A 15114-nucleotide genomic window follows, 5' to 3' on the forward strand; every position below is an offset into this window, starting at 1 on the left:
TTTGGAAAGTGGAGCTGAGTTAGATAATGTACTGTAATGATAATGAATGGTAGAGCAGGCTCAAAGGCCAAATGACTTACTTATGCTAATACAGCATATGTTATTTTTCTGTGACTGTGTGTACAAAATGTTTTCTCTTGAATTCACATCTTCCACTACTTTTTCTGTCTTTACAGGCAGGTATGACCTTTATTTATCATAATCCATCTGATACAAAATGAAGACTGACGGAAAGTGCAACAGAAGAAAACACATTGAAAATTAGCAGATTAAATTTCATTTAATTTTTGTGAAGCCTTTGCCCTGTGATCTGAAGTTTTTTGCCAGAGTAACACAACACTTCAGATTGCCAATGATGTTCAAATTGAATGATATACAGATCAAAAGGGGAGATTATTTTAACTTTTGGTGAAGCGAGCTGTTCCAGAAGGAAACAGACTATCCAAAACCAGAATGATCCAAATTGGATAAAATTCAAATGGTAGTGAATGTACCCAGAAAAACTCAGACTTCAAATGTAGAATTCACCTCTTTGTGGCAGTTTCTAAATCTGCAATTTTCTAGCAATATTTTACATGAATGTTCTAAATCTGAAACTTTAATAAAATGAAGATCTTTTGTTTTTGCTTTTTCATAATTTGTAACAAGTGTAAGACAAAATAAAAAGGTGATTTTGAATAATTCCGCTGACCTGAACAGTCACATTGACATAACAGGAATGATATCACAACTCCACTGAGAGTCCCATCCCTGGGAGTACCATCTACATACCCATATTCTTTTCCTTCCAGTCTCTTCCTTCCGGGGCACCCATAAAGATTCCCACGGCAATATCATGGCCCTGACTAATTTTGCCGACAAGTCAGTGTCAATATAATTTAAAAAGGGCCACCATGTCCTATAAAACTGTTCTATTTTGTGATGCCCAATATTTGTGAGGTAATCTTGGGGGAGATGCTCCATCACCAGCTTACGCCACCCCATAAGACGTGGTGGTTTTTCTGACGTCCAATCCAGTACAATGTTCTTCCTCGCACAATGGGTAATGATGTTACACAGTCTCTTTCCATGTTCTCCCAGAGGTGGCAAATTTGGCAATCCCAAAAGAAGAATTACTGGATCCATGTTAATTTCAATCCCAAGAATGTCTTTTAACTCCCTTACTATCGCCCTCCAATATCTTTGGATCATGCAACATGACCAATAACAATGTGTGAGAGTACCTATATTAATTTTACATTTTGGACATTCTGGTGACACTCCTCTCTTAAACTTAGCTAGCCTCTCTGGTGCCATATGAGCCCTGTGTAAGATCTTCAATTGCATAGCCTGTGCTCTGTGACATACTGAAATTTTCCTTACATTCCCCCAGATGTCTTCCCATATCTCCGGTAAAATGTCCTGTCCTAACTCTGGGTTCCACGTCTTACAGAATCTTTCCATATGCCCCAGAGCATTGCCTTTCTGTAAATGATATAAAGTACTAATTGAAAGAGTACCCTTTTCTCCACATCTGATTTATAACTTTGGGCCAAGAGTGTGGTCTTCCACTGTATATAGTCCCTTATCTGGAAACATCGGAAAAGGTCCTTATTGGAAAATCCATATTTCTGACTTAACTGACTAAATGACCTCAGGACCTCTCCCTCGAATAAATCTCCCAATCATAGAATTCCTTTGTTCTCCCGGAGTACATTGCCACAAGTTTAAATCCTTGGGCTCCTACCAACAGAGTAAGTGGCGAAGTCTTAGACCAATTGCCCTCGTCTTGCCTCATCATCCTCCAGGCTTTCACTGTATTCAAGATAATTAGACTATTGCATTGCTAGTTCATGGATTTCATCTTGTTCATAAACAATAAATTAATTAGAGAACATCTCAACCATGAGGTTTCAATATCAAGCCAGATTGATTCTGAATTCTCCCGTACCCAGTCACCAACATATGTTAACAGAGCACTTATTTGGTATTTCTTCAAATCGGAAGATCCATCCCTCCCTCAGCCTGCTAAAGCTGCAATTTAGTGAATTTAATTAAAGGACACCTATGGCACCAAATAAAGGACCCTAACCAACTATGAATCCTCCATAATACTTGTCTAGGTAACAATGGGAGCATTCTCATGGGATATAGCAGTCGGGGAAAGACATTCATCCTAATCAGGACTATTCAGCCCAGCCATGATAACGGTAATCCCTCCCACCCATGCAAATCCTGTTTAATCCTTTCTAATAATCGTTCAAAGTTAGCCTTACACAGCAGGTGGAAGGAAGGAGTAATAAAAATTCCCAGATACAAAAAAACCTTTTGGTAACCATCTAAATGGGAATTGCAATCCTTCCTTCAAGTTAGGCATCTCCACTATGCCCCCCTACCGGCATAACTTCCGATTTTGTGAAATTGATCCTATAACCTGAAAAACTACCAAATGAATTAATTGTTTGGACCAGTTGAGGAACAGACTTCTCCGGATCGGCCAAGAATAAAAAGACTTCATCAGCATACAGGGTAATCTTTCTGTTGTCCCATTCCCACCTTTGGCACTACTACTTCAGAGTCCCTTCTGATAGTTTTGGCTAACAGTTCATAGCCGAAGGTAAACAGCAACGGTGGTAAAGGGCACCCCTGTCAACAACCTGTTCTAATATTAAAAATTTTTGACTTAATACCATTTGTAATAACTGCCGCCTTAGGATCTTTATATAGACCGCTACCCATCTGGCAAAGGATCCCCCCAAACCAAAGCGGTCTAGAATCTCAAACAGATACGGCCATTCTATCTGATCAAAGGCTTTATTCTGCCTCTAAGGAGACCACCAACCCTGGAACCAATCTTTGCTGACATACCTGAACTGCATTCAGTACTCTCCTAATATTGTTAGAGGAACTGCGGCCCTAAACAAAACCTGTTTGGTCTTCTTTTATAATAGGGGTCAAAACCTTCTCCAACCTCAGAGCCAACATCTTTGATAAAATTTTAAAATCTACATTCAGTAGCACAATTGGTCTATACGATGTACGTCCTTTGAGGTCCTTCCTTTTCTTTAAAATAAGGGAGATATTTGCTTCCCAAAGAGTGGGCGACAGACAATCCTGTATATAAGAATATTTGTACATCCCCAGAAGTGGGTCCACTAATATGTTTATGAATTCCTTAGAGAATTCAGTTGGGAATCCATCTGGCCTCGGTACTTTGCTACCTTAGAGATGCCTCATTGCTTCCTGCACTTACTGCACTGTTAGAGGCAGATTCAAAAGAGAAGCCTGCTCCTTACTCACATTGGAGAGGTCCACATTTTCAAAGAAGGACTGCATTCTCATTGTACTACGTTCGCCCCCCTTCGACCAATATAACTCTTCAAAATATTCCCTAAACTTAGCATTGATCTTCTTCAATTCATGGGTAATCGTACCAGCCTTCTCCCTAACAGAGGTGATAGATTGGCAGACTTTTTACCTCCAGTTAAATAAGCCAGATATTTACAAGGCTTATCTACGAATTCAACCAGTCTTTGTTTGGCAAGAGACCTATTTTTTTTAGCCACTGTTGTGAAGTCTCTGCAATGAAGGTTCTGAGTTGGGATGGGAGGGGAGGGGGCATTATTGCAGACATTGGTTTGGGTTTTTTTTTCAAATTACCCCCCTTGCTATTTCCCCTCCCCCTTTCCCTCTTCCCTTTTTTGTGATTATTGGTTTACATGTATGGGTTTGTCGTAAATTTGTAAAATTGGAACTATTTTATGTATCAGTCGGCCGGGTAATATCCCAACTCAGAACCTTTATTGCAGAGACTTCACAAAGGCCTTTGCCTTTTCAGTGGACTCCAAGTTATATACCGTACCCCCATGGGTGAAACGCAACACGGGCAGGTACCTCATGGAGTATTGGATGTTTAAGTACCTTAATTCTTTTTTAACATCATCAAATGTCCTGCTCCTCTTGAGCAGGGCTCCTGAAAAATCTTGAAAAACATTTTCTTTGAACCTTTATACAGCTTGTGAGTTCCTTCCCAATCTTCTTGCTGTTTCCATTATTAACTGTTTTTCTTTATAATACAAGAGCTACACTAGGACTACATGGGGGCGCTGTTCCAGCCTGGACCAGTATGTTGTGATCCGGTGGGCCTGCCCCACACTTACCAGATCTGACTCCAACTCTAACTCCTGGAACTTCAGGTCCCATCCCTGCAGGAAGCCAACGAGGTTTTTGCCTTCTTCACATTCTGGGAGCCCATGATCCATAAGTTTTTCCTTCTATTTTATTTTCTAGATCACCAATTTGATCCTGAAGGATCCGAACCCAGTCTTGCAGCATCTCCGATGCCGCATCCCTTTCCTCCACTGCCTCCAGTCTTCGTTCCAGGAGCTGGATTTCCTGCTCATTCTTTTTTAGCATGGCAGACAGTGGCTCCACTGCTGCTTGAATCCACTCTTGGAGTTTAGCAAACTCCAAGAGTAAGTACTGGTGTCCTGCTGGACCCAGAGGGGTCGTCTCAGGAAGCCGAGTACTGGCTGTAGGCACCCCCAGTGCAGGAGGGGAGTGCCTTGTCTGCTGTTGTCATTTAGGCCCCTTTCCTTTACCGGTCTTCATCCTGGCCTTGAAGGTGTCTCAGGTGATTTCAGCAGCTCCAAATAAACATTAAGTTTAAATTAATACCTTTTTCTCCTTGGAGGGTTGAAAAGGGGCAGTAAAGGTCACCTTGCCGGGGGGTATGGCACAGAGCCCAGCACAGTAGATCACTCAGACTGCCGCCATCTTGGATCTCCCTCATATCATCTTTAAATATACAACAAACCAAGCAAAGAGGTGTATTTGGTAAATTAATTGATTTGGTTAATGGTAACTCCCAGGATGTAGATCATGGGGAATTCAGTGATGGCCATGCTATAGAATGTTAAGTGGTGATAGTTAGATTTTCTCTGCTTGGAGATAGTGTTGTGAGAAGTGCCTTTAAGAAGGTTTTGTTCTGTCATTTCTTTTTGAAAGCAAGTTTTGTAACCTGGAGCCAAGGGGTCTGCCCTGACCCGATCTAGCTTTGGTTTGTTATAAAAGTTGGAACAATAGAAGCAGCTTGAAGAAGTGGAGTCAAACTTCCCTAGAATCAGGATTTTAGTTGTAGCTTTCAGCAGTTGCTGGGTCTTGAAGCTACATGTGGAAGCTGTTATTCCTCTCTCTGTTATAGCTAAACGTTGGGTGTTCTCTTCCTGCTGCTAGAATTGCATGTGAGACAATCTATTTTACTGAATTTGCCTTTGCCTAAGGTGTGTTATGTTACTACATTGGAACAGTGTTGTTTGGTAGTTAAATAATATTGTTCGGTAAAGTCTTCCAATAGAGTTATTACAATTCTTTCTTTTGTTTCTATTTCAACTATAGTATAAGAAGAAAGCGTGTTTTACTTCAAGCCTGGTACTTTGACCAATCAAATCGCATCTAGAACACAACACTTTACACTTGCCTTTAAAAATAAGGAAAAGTTGGGGTCTATGCTGTCTTCTTAATATATTATATATTTTGAAGGGGTTTGGTCTGGTCCATATCAATAGTCACTGTCTGGCAATTGTGTGGCTGAATGTTACTTGCCATGTATTGGATTAGTGGTGTTGGAAGAGCACAGCAGTTCAGGCAGCATCCAACGAGCAGCGAAATCGATGTTTTGGGCAAAAGCCCTTCATCAGGAATAAAGGCAGTGAGCCTGAAGCATGTAGAGATAAGCTAGAGGAGGGTGGGGATGGGGAGAGAGTAGCATAGAGTACAATGAGTGAGTGGGGGAGGAGATGAAGGTGATAGGTCAAGGAGGAGAGGGTGGAGTGGATAGGTGGAAAAGGAGACAAGCAGGTCGGACAAGTCCGGACAAGTCAAGGAGACAGTGCTGAGCTGGAAGTTTGAAACTAGGATGAGGTGGGGGAAGGGGAAATGATGAAGCTGTTGAAGCATTGATGCCTGGGGTTGAAGTGTTCCGAGGCGGAAGATGAGGCGTTCTTCCTCCAGGCGTCTGGTGGTGAGGGAGCGGCGGTGAAGGAGGCCCAGGACCTCTATGTCCTCGGCAGAGTGGGAGGGGGAGTTGAAATGTTGGACCATGGGGCGGTTTGGTTGTTTGGTGCGGGTGTCTCGGAGATGTTCCCTAAAGCGCTCTGCTAGGAGGCGCCCAGTCTCCCTAATGTAGAGGAGACCACATCGGGAGCAACGGATACAATAAATGATATTAGTGGATGTGCAGGTAAAACTTTCATGGATGTGGAGGTAAAACTTCCAGCTCAGCACTGTCTCCTTGACTTGTCCGGACTTGTCCGACCTGCCTATCTCCTTTTCCACCTATCCACTCCACCCTCTCCTCCTTGACCTATCACCTTAATCTCCTCCCTCACCCACCCATTGTACTCTATGCTACTCTCTCCCCACCCCCACCCTCCTCTAGCTTATCTCTCCATGCTTCAGGCTCACTGCCTTTATTCCTGATGAAGGGCTTTTGCCCGAAACGTTGATTTCGCTGCTCGTTGGATGCTGCCTGAACTGCTGTGCTCTTCCAGCACCACTAATCCAGTATTTGCTTTCCAGCATCTGCAGTCATTGTTTTTACCTTGTTACTTGCCATGTGTCAATCCAAGACTACGTATTGTCCAGGTTTTGCTGCACTGGGGCATGGACTGCTTCATTATCTGAGGAGTTACAAGTGCTGCTGAACGTTGTACAATCATCAGCGAATATCCCCATTTCTAACCTTACTGTAAAAAGGTCAGTGATGAATTAGCAGAAGATGGTTAGGTCTGGGACACTTACCAGAGGGACTCCTATAGAGTTGTCCTAAAGTGAAGATGGCAGATACAGCATTTACATCGATTTATGAATAAAGATTAGATTAGATTAGATTACTTACAGTGTGGAAACAGGCCCTTCGGCCCAACAAGTCCACACCGACCCGCCGAAGCGCAACCCACCCATACCCCTACATCTACATTTACCCCTTACCTAACACTACGGGCAATTTAGCATGGCCAATTCACCTGACCTGCACATTTTTGGACTGTGGGAGGAAACCGGAGCACCCGGAGGAAACCCACGCAGACACGGGGAGAATGTGCAAACTCCACACAGTCAGTCGCCTGAGGCGGGAATTGAACCCGGGTCTCTGGCGCTGTGAGGCAGCAGTGCTAACCACTGTGCCACCGTGCCGCCCAATAAAGGTAATGAGTAACCACTCATCAGGAAATTGATTTTAAATAACCAGAAACCACTTTACACAACCATTTCTTTCTTATATTGTCAAATTTAAGAAATATATATATTACAAAGAGCAGAACAGTGGCTCAGTGTTTAGCACTGCTGCGCCAACGACCCAGGTTCGATTCCAGCCTGTGTGCAGTTTGCACATTCTCCCAGTGTGTGCGTGGGTTTCCTCCAGGTGCTCCGGTTTCCTCCCACAATCCAAAGCTGTGCAGGTCAGGTGAACTGGCCAAGCTAAATTGCCCATAGTGTTCAGTCATGCGTAGATTAAGTGAGTTTAGTCAGGGATAAATGTAGAGTAATGGGGTGTGGGTTTGGGTGGATACTCTTCGGCAGGTTGGTGTGGACTTGTTGGGCAGAAGAACCTGTTTGCATACTGGTGGGATTCTGTTCTATAAAAGAAAGGTTTTCTGAAGTGCCTATTGTGCCTCTGTACCTATTTAACAACATGTTTTGAGCTTGCAAATGAATGAATCAGCAGAAACTAGCCAATGTGGTAAATTCAATCTGTTGGCATTCAAACTAGCATTTAAACATATAGAAACAATCGCAGTATTGCCCTAGATGTAATTTGGGCTTGAAATTCTTCAAACATTTGCATTGGTTTGACAAATTTCAATTGTACAAAAAAAACACAGGAAATTCCAGGCCTATAGGTTTTAGAAACACAAGAGACTAGACTGGAACAATGAATCAGAATTGATTAACAATCTGATGGTAAGGAAGCACTTTACAAATAGTAACTAATAATATTGTAAGTTTGAGAGTGTGGAGAGAGTGTCGCGACGGAAGATTTAAAATTAAGTATAGTAAAATTTGAACATACGAGAAATGAATTGAACAGAACTTTACACAGAGGGCAGTGGGTGTCTGGAACGCGTAGCAAGCAGAGGTGGTAGAGGCAAACATGGTAGATTAATTTAAGATGCTTCTGGACAGATGCATGAATAGGTGGGGAGCAGAGGGATACAGATGCTAAGGAATAGGGCGACAGGTTTAGACAGTAGATTGTGATCGACTCAGGCTTGGAGGGCTGAAGGGCCTGTTCCTGGGCTGTAAATTTTCTTTGTTAATATCTGTTAACAAATATTGTTGAAATCTTAGACGGTATCTTGATACCGATGATGACTATCTTCCGCTCCACTCCTTAGTCCCAAGGTGATTAAACAGTCTAATATTGGATTCACACAGGCTGTACGGGTTGGCAGCTGGTGCTTGGAAGAGGTGGCCTGGTGGGATTAGAGTGGGATTACGGTGAGGACAGGGTGTTGAAGGCTATAGAGCTACTCAATGCATTCCAATGATCTTTCAAAATTCTATACATTCTGGAATGACTCCTGCAGATTGAAAGCTAGCAAATAGCACTCCACTGTCTAAGGGGGTGAAAGAGAAATTGAGAAAGTAAGATCAGTTGGCTTAATGTCAGTAATAGGGAATATCCTAGAATCTATTATAAAGGAAGAGGTAATCGGATAATTTGGTAATAATGATCTGATTAGGTATAGTCAACATAGTTTGGAAATAGTGTTTCAAAATCTTGTTTGGGCTTTTTCAGGATATTACTAACAAAATTGAGAAAGAGGAGTCAATGGTTGTAGTATACTTGGATTTTCAGTAGACTTTTGATTAAGTCCCTCCCAGAAGGTCAGTTAGCAAAATCAAACCTGAGTAGGCTTGATGGGGTGAATGGTTTACTTCAGCTTTTATGTCTGATAATCTTAAAACACACCAGATAGGAGGCAATGTCCTAGAATTAATAAATAATTGGCTGCCAAGCACAAAACAGTGTTGAAAATGGGACATTCTCTCATTAGCAAGCCAAGGCGAGTGAGGTAACCTCAGAATCAGGACTTGGGCTCCAGCTGGTCACAGTATCTATCAATGATTTGCAGATGATACAAAGGTAAGTCTAATATCCAGGTGCAGCAAACTATTAGGAATGCTAGCCTTTATCACAAGAGGTTTTGAGTAAAGGAGAAATGAAGTCTTTTTACAGATGAATAGAAGCTTGGTTAGACTGCACCTAGGATTCAGCAGTTTTGGTCTCTTTACCTCAGTAAAGATATTATTGCCGTGGAGACTACAAGAAAAGTTTACTAGATTTGTTACCGGGAAACACGGACTGGTCTGTGAAGCGAGATTGGGCAAACTAGCCCTGTATTCCCGAGTGTTCTGATAAGTGAGAAGGTTTTTCATTGAAATGTACAAATTACTTCAAGCTCTACTTGGAGTAGGTGCTGGTAACATGTTTCCTCAGTTTGGGGAGTGTCGAACCAGAAAGCAGGTTTACATTTAGGACTGAGATGAGCTGTTGGAGGGTTGTGATTCCTTTGAATTTATTTCACATTAAACATTTTTTGAACTTATGTGCCACATGGTGTAATTTGATTTGCGTTATCAGCATTGTTATTGCTGCCAATTCAATTTTTAACAGATAGTCACATCTTTTGATATTTAGCAGGTAAATAATCAATACAGGCAGGCAAAGATGCAGGAGAATGCACTGTAACGAGCTACTGACAGCTACACACTTTGCTTAGCTTTCCTCTGCAATATACATGTCTATGGTTTAAATGACTCACATTATGGGACTTAGGAAAACACCCAGAATGTCAACTCAATTCAACTAATTGCAGAAAGGGTACAGATTACACGATTTATGACAAAGCTGTGCAAACAATTTCACAACATCAGCTGGTCATATGGAACAGGGAAGTAGAAGGAGAAATGAACAGGTTATGATATCCAGTGTAAGCAATAATATTGTGGTAAAGGTCATTTTGGATGATTCCTAATCAATAGGACATATAAGAAATCATAATAGGTGATACATACACCTGTATAGGTACTAAAAGGAAAGGGCATTGGAAGCACTGGCCACAAATAGAGTAAGTCACCAACTGATTTATGCTTCCCAGAATATTTAGTTATGGAAGTGGTTGAACCATACTAACTATGCAATGACTTGTATAATGGGGGTACTGCTTTCCAAGTATCTCCTGAGGAGCTATCAGCAAATGGATAGTTACATGTCCCAATGGAAGTCCTCACTGCATGAACCAAGGGCAACAGTGCGCGTGAGTTGTGATGGTTGTTCAAGTGGTAGATAAAGGAATGAACAGTGAAGTTATTGTGTTATGTTTAAAATTATTACATTAACACGTAATGGTATGCAGTTTGTCTGCGCTGCCACCATGTTTGTTTACAACTGGACAGAAACATTTCAATACCTTCTCAGAGGATTAGGTGAGTGCCAGAGTGCCAGGTCAGTAAAACTGGAAAAGTTAACAGGAACATACTGGATATATCCACGGAGCAACAAACTTACCACAATAGTATCAATATCAAAAGTACACAATTAGGCCCTCCTGTCTCAACAGTATTGCTGGGAGTAGGGAATTGGGTAGTGCAAATAATTGACTCACCTCCTCCAGCTTTCAGACCAGGATCACAAGATGGAGTAGCATTGGTAAAAATGATAGATCTTTGTATGATAATGTACACCACAAACTGGTACCTGTTGCTCTAGACATCTCCAATAATAACATGTCTGAGTGGTGTACAATTCAAAATTGAGCATTGTATAATTATATCATTGGGTGGCTTGCTTTAATACTGGACCCTTGTCAATGGCTGTATCCTCAATTCAGGGAAAAGACAATCTGGTCAATGATGTCGCGTACATTCAATCTTTGGAAATGGTGGACAAAAAGGTTCACACCTTTAAGTTCAAAATTTAAGAGAATCTTGGAAAAGATTCAGGACAGACAGCTCAGCTTAGACCAAACCTGACAGAGTTTGGCCACACAATAATAGATTGTTATGCCTGAATTATTCATAAATTGATCAAGGTTACAGGAAAATATCTCAAACAGTGATGCCGGAAATGATTTTTCCATTATCTATTGCTCATGGATACAAGAAAAACCTGAGACTCATTCATAAAGGTGAGACACTACATTGGATAACTAAGGATCACTTGTTTAATTTGTCACAGCACAGGGAGCATAGCCCACACAGCTGTCAGCCTGAGAGTGTATGTAAAACCGATGCAGAAGGTGCTGTACTGACTAAAATGTTAATCAACATTGTTTTATCAATATAGGAACAATTCATCAATCCTGTCCTATAATCAGCCATACAGTATCCTTGTACCTACAGGTACCACCCAGGGTGGGAAAGGAAGAACTGGTCAAAATGTACAGGAGTGGCATTGTGAAAAACCTGACAGAATATTTGATCCAGTTCTTCTATATAATCCCACCACTGCATGAACACTTAAAGGGATTTGAGATGATGCTCAGTGAGAACAAAGAACTTCAGACACCTTGCAGTAACAAGCTAAAGGATTGGCTGACGCTGTTGAAAAAATAAATGCCACGGTCTGAAGGAATTGGAAATCAAGAGGACAGATACACCCATGGATACCAATCAAGTCCCATGCTTTGGATTTTGCCCAACAGGTATTGGCTGCATATCGAGCCTACTTTGTTCACAGCATCAGAAGGACATACAAGAATTGGTAAGGTGTCTGGGAGGCCCATATTGCTGGACTAAACTGTGCAGATACTGTATAACTAAGTACCTTTACAAGACTCAACTTGGCCAGTATCCATGGATGGCAGACCACAAAGACAAACGTATCAGCACAAAGTTGGCTACCTTGGGTTGGGCCCAAGTTCAAAAGTGAGGAGGTGAAAGGGTTGAATCGGTTTCAGTTAATTAAGGGTTAAATTTGCAGTCATATTGTGAAAGCAAATGCAAACCACAGATGTGCAAAGGCAGGCTAGGAGTGCAAGAGCTGCACTATGTGACAATGCTGTTCCTTTAAAAAGGTTATGTTGTCCTTGGTTTTGTTTTGAGAAGGGTCATAATTGCAAAGGCTCTGATGTGTCTGGTTTCTATGGGTATTAGGGCCAATTTGATCATAGCTAACAGATGCTGCCTCAGGAAAAAAGCTTTCAAGTCTTTTAAAAAAAACACTTTTACAATGAAAGGAGGGTGGCCTGTTCTCCCAGCTCAGTTTATTTCTGGTTTGTTTTGGTCTTAGCAGTCTGGCTGTTTTACAGCTGCTGGTCATGTTTTAGCTGGGAACCCAGAGAAGCTGCTGGACCCAAAGAAATAGCTCCAGGCTGATCCTCTCTCTCTCTCTCTCTCTCTGACATCCCTCCTTTAAGAATCTGTGCTTGATTTTACCTTTTTTCTTGCCAAGGGGATGTTTATGGGGATGTTGCAAGTATTTGGAACAGCATCATTAGATTTCAATAGAGTTGATTGGGTTTTCAAATAGTTATGTTATTCTCAATTCAATTTTCTTTTATTCATGTATAAATAAACACTCTTTTGTTTAAAACTGGGCGGTTTGACCAGCTGCATCGCTCCTGGTATATCTGCATTACACCTGCTTAAAACATCTAGAAAAGTTAGGGTCTGGGCTACTTTCTTGATATGTTTTGAGGGGGTCTGGCCTAGTCCATAACAGCTTGGGGGGGGTCTTTTTGAGATTTGTTCTTTACTTCCAAATTTGGATTAAGGTTGCTGGACTTGAAGGCAGCGAGTGGTAGGTATTAGTGCCTTTTGGTCTGGGTGTTGATTTCAGTTGGTTTAAACAGTGCTTGGGATAGCAATGGCTCTTTCAGTCACTTTGAGTTTTCTGGAAGTGGAAAAAGCGACGTTGGGCACTTTACAAAAGGTGAACAAAGAAAAGCTGCTGGAATTGACAGACAAGCTGGAGTTGGAGCTCCCTCCTCCTGTGAGGAAAGGAGAGATAATCACAGCATAACTCAGCATTTAGATGTGTTGGAAATGTCATCTGAATCTTTGGAAATAGCTCTCAACATTGGTCAAGAGATTCTAGGGTTTGAAGATGCTTCCCAAATTTGCCAAGAAAGTTTAGAAAGACAGAGGAAGGATATTGGCAGAGGTAGGTACTGCAGATGCTGGAGATTAGAGTCAAGATTAGAGTGGTGCTGGAAAAGCACAGCAGGCAGGCAGCAGCCAAGGAGCAGGAAAATAGACGTTTTGGGCAAAAGCGCTTCATCATGAATGATGAAGGGCTTTTGCCCCAAACGTCGATTTTCCTGCTCCTCGGATGCCGCCTGATCTGCTGTGCTTTTCCAGCACCACTCTAATCTTGAGAGGAAGGGCATACTTTTAGAATTAGCAAACAGGTTAGAATTGGGTTTAACCAGGGACAAAATGAAATCTGAAATTGTAATGGAGTTGGTCAAGCGCTTGGGTATATCAGAGAAACAAAATTGCAGTGACTTAGAAAAATTTAAATTGCATGTGAGGCAACAGGAGTTAGAAGGTAAGGGGAGGGTAAAAAGAACCGTGTTAGAAGATAAAGAAAGGTTTTTAGCTGAACAAAAAGAAAAGGAGAGGAAGGCCCTAGCAAAAGAAAGGGAAAAGAGAGAAAAGAGAGAGAGAAGAGACAGAAAAGAAGAGAAAGAAAAGGAGAGGAAGAGCGTGAGTTTAAACTTCAGAAGTTGGCACTTTTACAGGAAAGGCAGCTTAAAAGGATGGAGATGAAGGCTGGAGGTTAGCTTAGTGAGGTAGTGAGAACTCGTGGAAAAGCAGAGAGTTAAAATGGCATGATTAGCAGCTGAAATGGTTGGTGATTAGGAGTTGATTCATAAATCAAAGTTTGGCTTCTAACATTAATTTCAATCCATGAGGGATAGAAATTGAGGAAAAGAGAAATCCTCACATGGAAAGGGAAAGGTAGATCTCAGTGAAGATCATAAGGATAGCTGACCACAGGCTAAAAAGGAAACCCTTGAGGGGAAAAAGAAGTTTAAAAAGTGCCGGTGTTTTCATTGCAATAAAGTAGGCCACATGAAATCACGGTGTTGGTGGGTTAGAAAAAGCACTGCTCCTTGGATGCTGCATGACCAGCTGTGCTGTTCCAACGCCACACTTTTTGACTCTGATCTCCAATATCGGCAGTCCTCACTTTCTCCTAGAAAAAGCACTGGGAAGCCAGATATAGGAAGAAAGGAAAAGCCAGTGAACGTTGGGGTTGGAGTGGTTAAGAAAGCACAGTGGAAGCTAAAATGCTGCACCAGAATGTACACCTGAACAGAGTTTGGCTCAGGAGGAAGTGTCAGATCTTCTTAAACCATATTCCGGCGAAGGTAAAGTTTACTCGCATAGGTCAGGAGCAGCAGGTAAAGAGGTTACAATATCAAGAGATACAGGATCCTCTCAATCTTTCATGTTGAAAGATAAGGAGATATGTACCTTTGAAGGACTGTTGCCAGAAAAAGTGCTAGTAAATTCATAGTGCTAGGAAGTCATAGTGAGACAAGAAGTGCTCAATTATATAGAGTGAGGTTAAAGTGTCCAGTGAGGAGTGGAGAAGTTGCCGTGGGAGTACTGGACAAACTCTAAACTCCAGGAATACAATTTGTCCTTGCTAATAGTATAGCTGGTTCACAGGTAGGAGTGCTGCCTACTGTGAAAAACCAGTATAAACTCAGGCAACTAAAGTATTGCAGGAAGCATATCCTGGGATTTTTCCTGACTGTGACAACAAGATCACAAAGTGACCAGTTGAAACAGGAGAAATCAAAGATAAGAAAGTTGAAGTAAAATTTATCAGAGACCATGTTTGATCAAATAGTTGATACAAAACAGGAGCTGATAGATGACAAAGTAGAAATCTTTAGTTCAGAGGAATTAACTGAGTTACGGCATAAAGGTGAGAAATTGAAGCAATTGTATCAAAAAGCATATATGGAGAAAGAATCTATATGTATCCCAGTGTGGTATCTTAAAAATGATGTCTTAATGAGGAGAAAGATAAAGTTAAAAATCTCACAACACCAAGTTATAGTCCAATAGGTTTATTTGGAAGCACTAGATCTCGGAGCGCTGCTCCTTCCTGAG

The sequence above is a fragment of the Chiloscyllium punctatum genome, chromosome 1 (genome assembly GCF_047496795.1).
Source record: "Chiloscyllium punctatum isolate Juve2018m chromosome 1, sChiPun1.3, whole genome shotgun sequence".
NCBI lineage: Eukaryota > Metazoa > Chordata > Chondrichthyes > Orectolobiformes > Hemiscylliidae > Chiloscyllium > Chiloscyllium punctatum.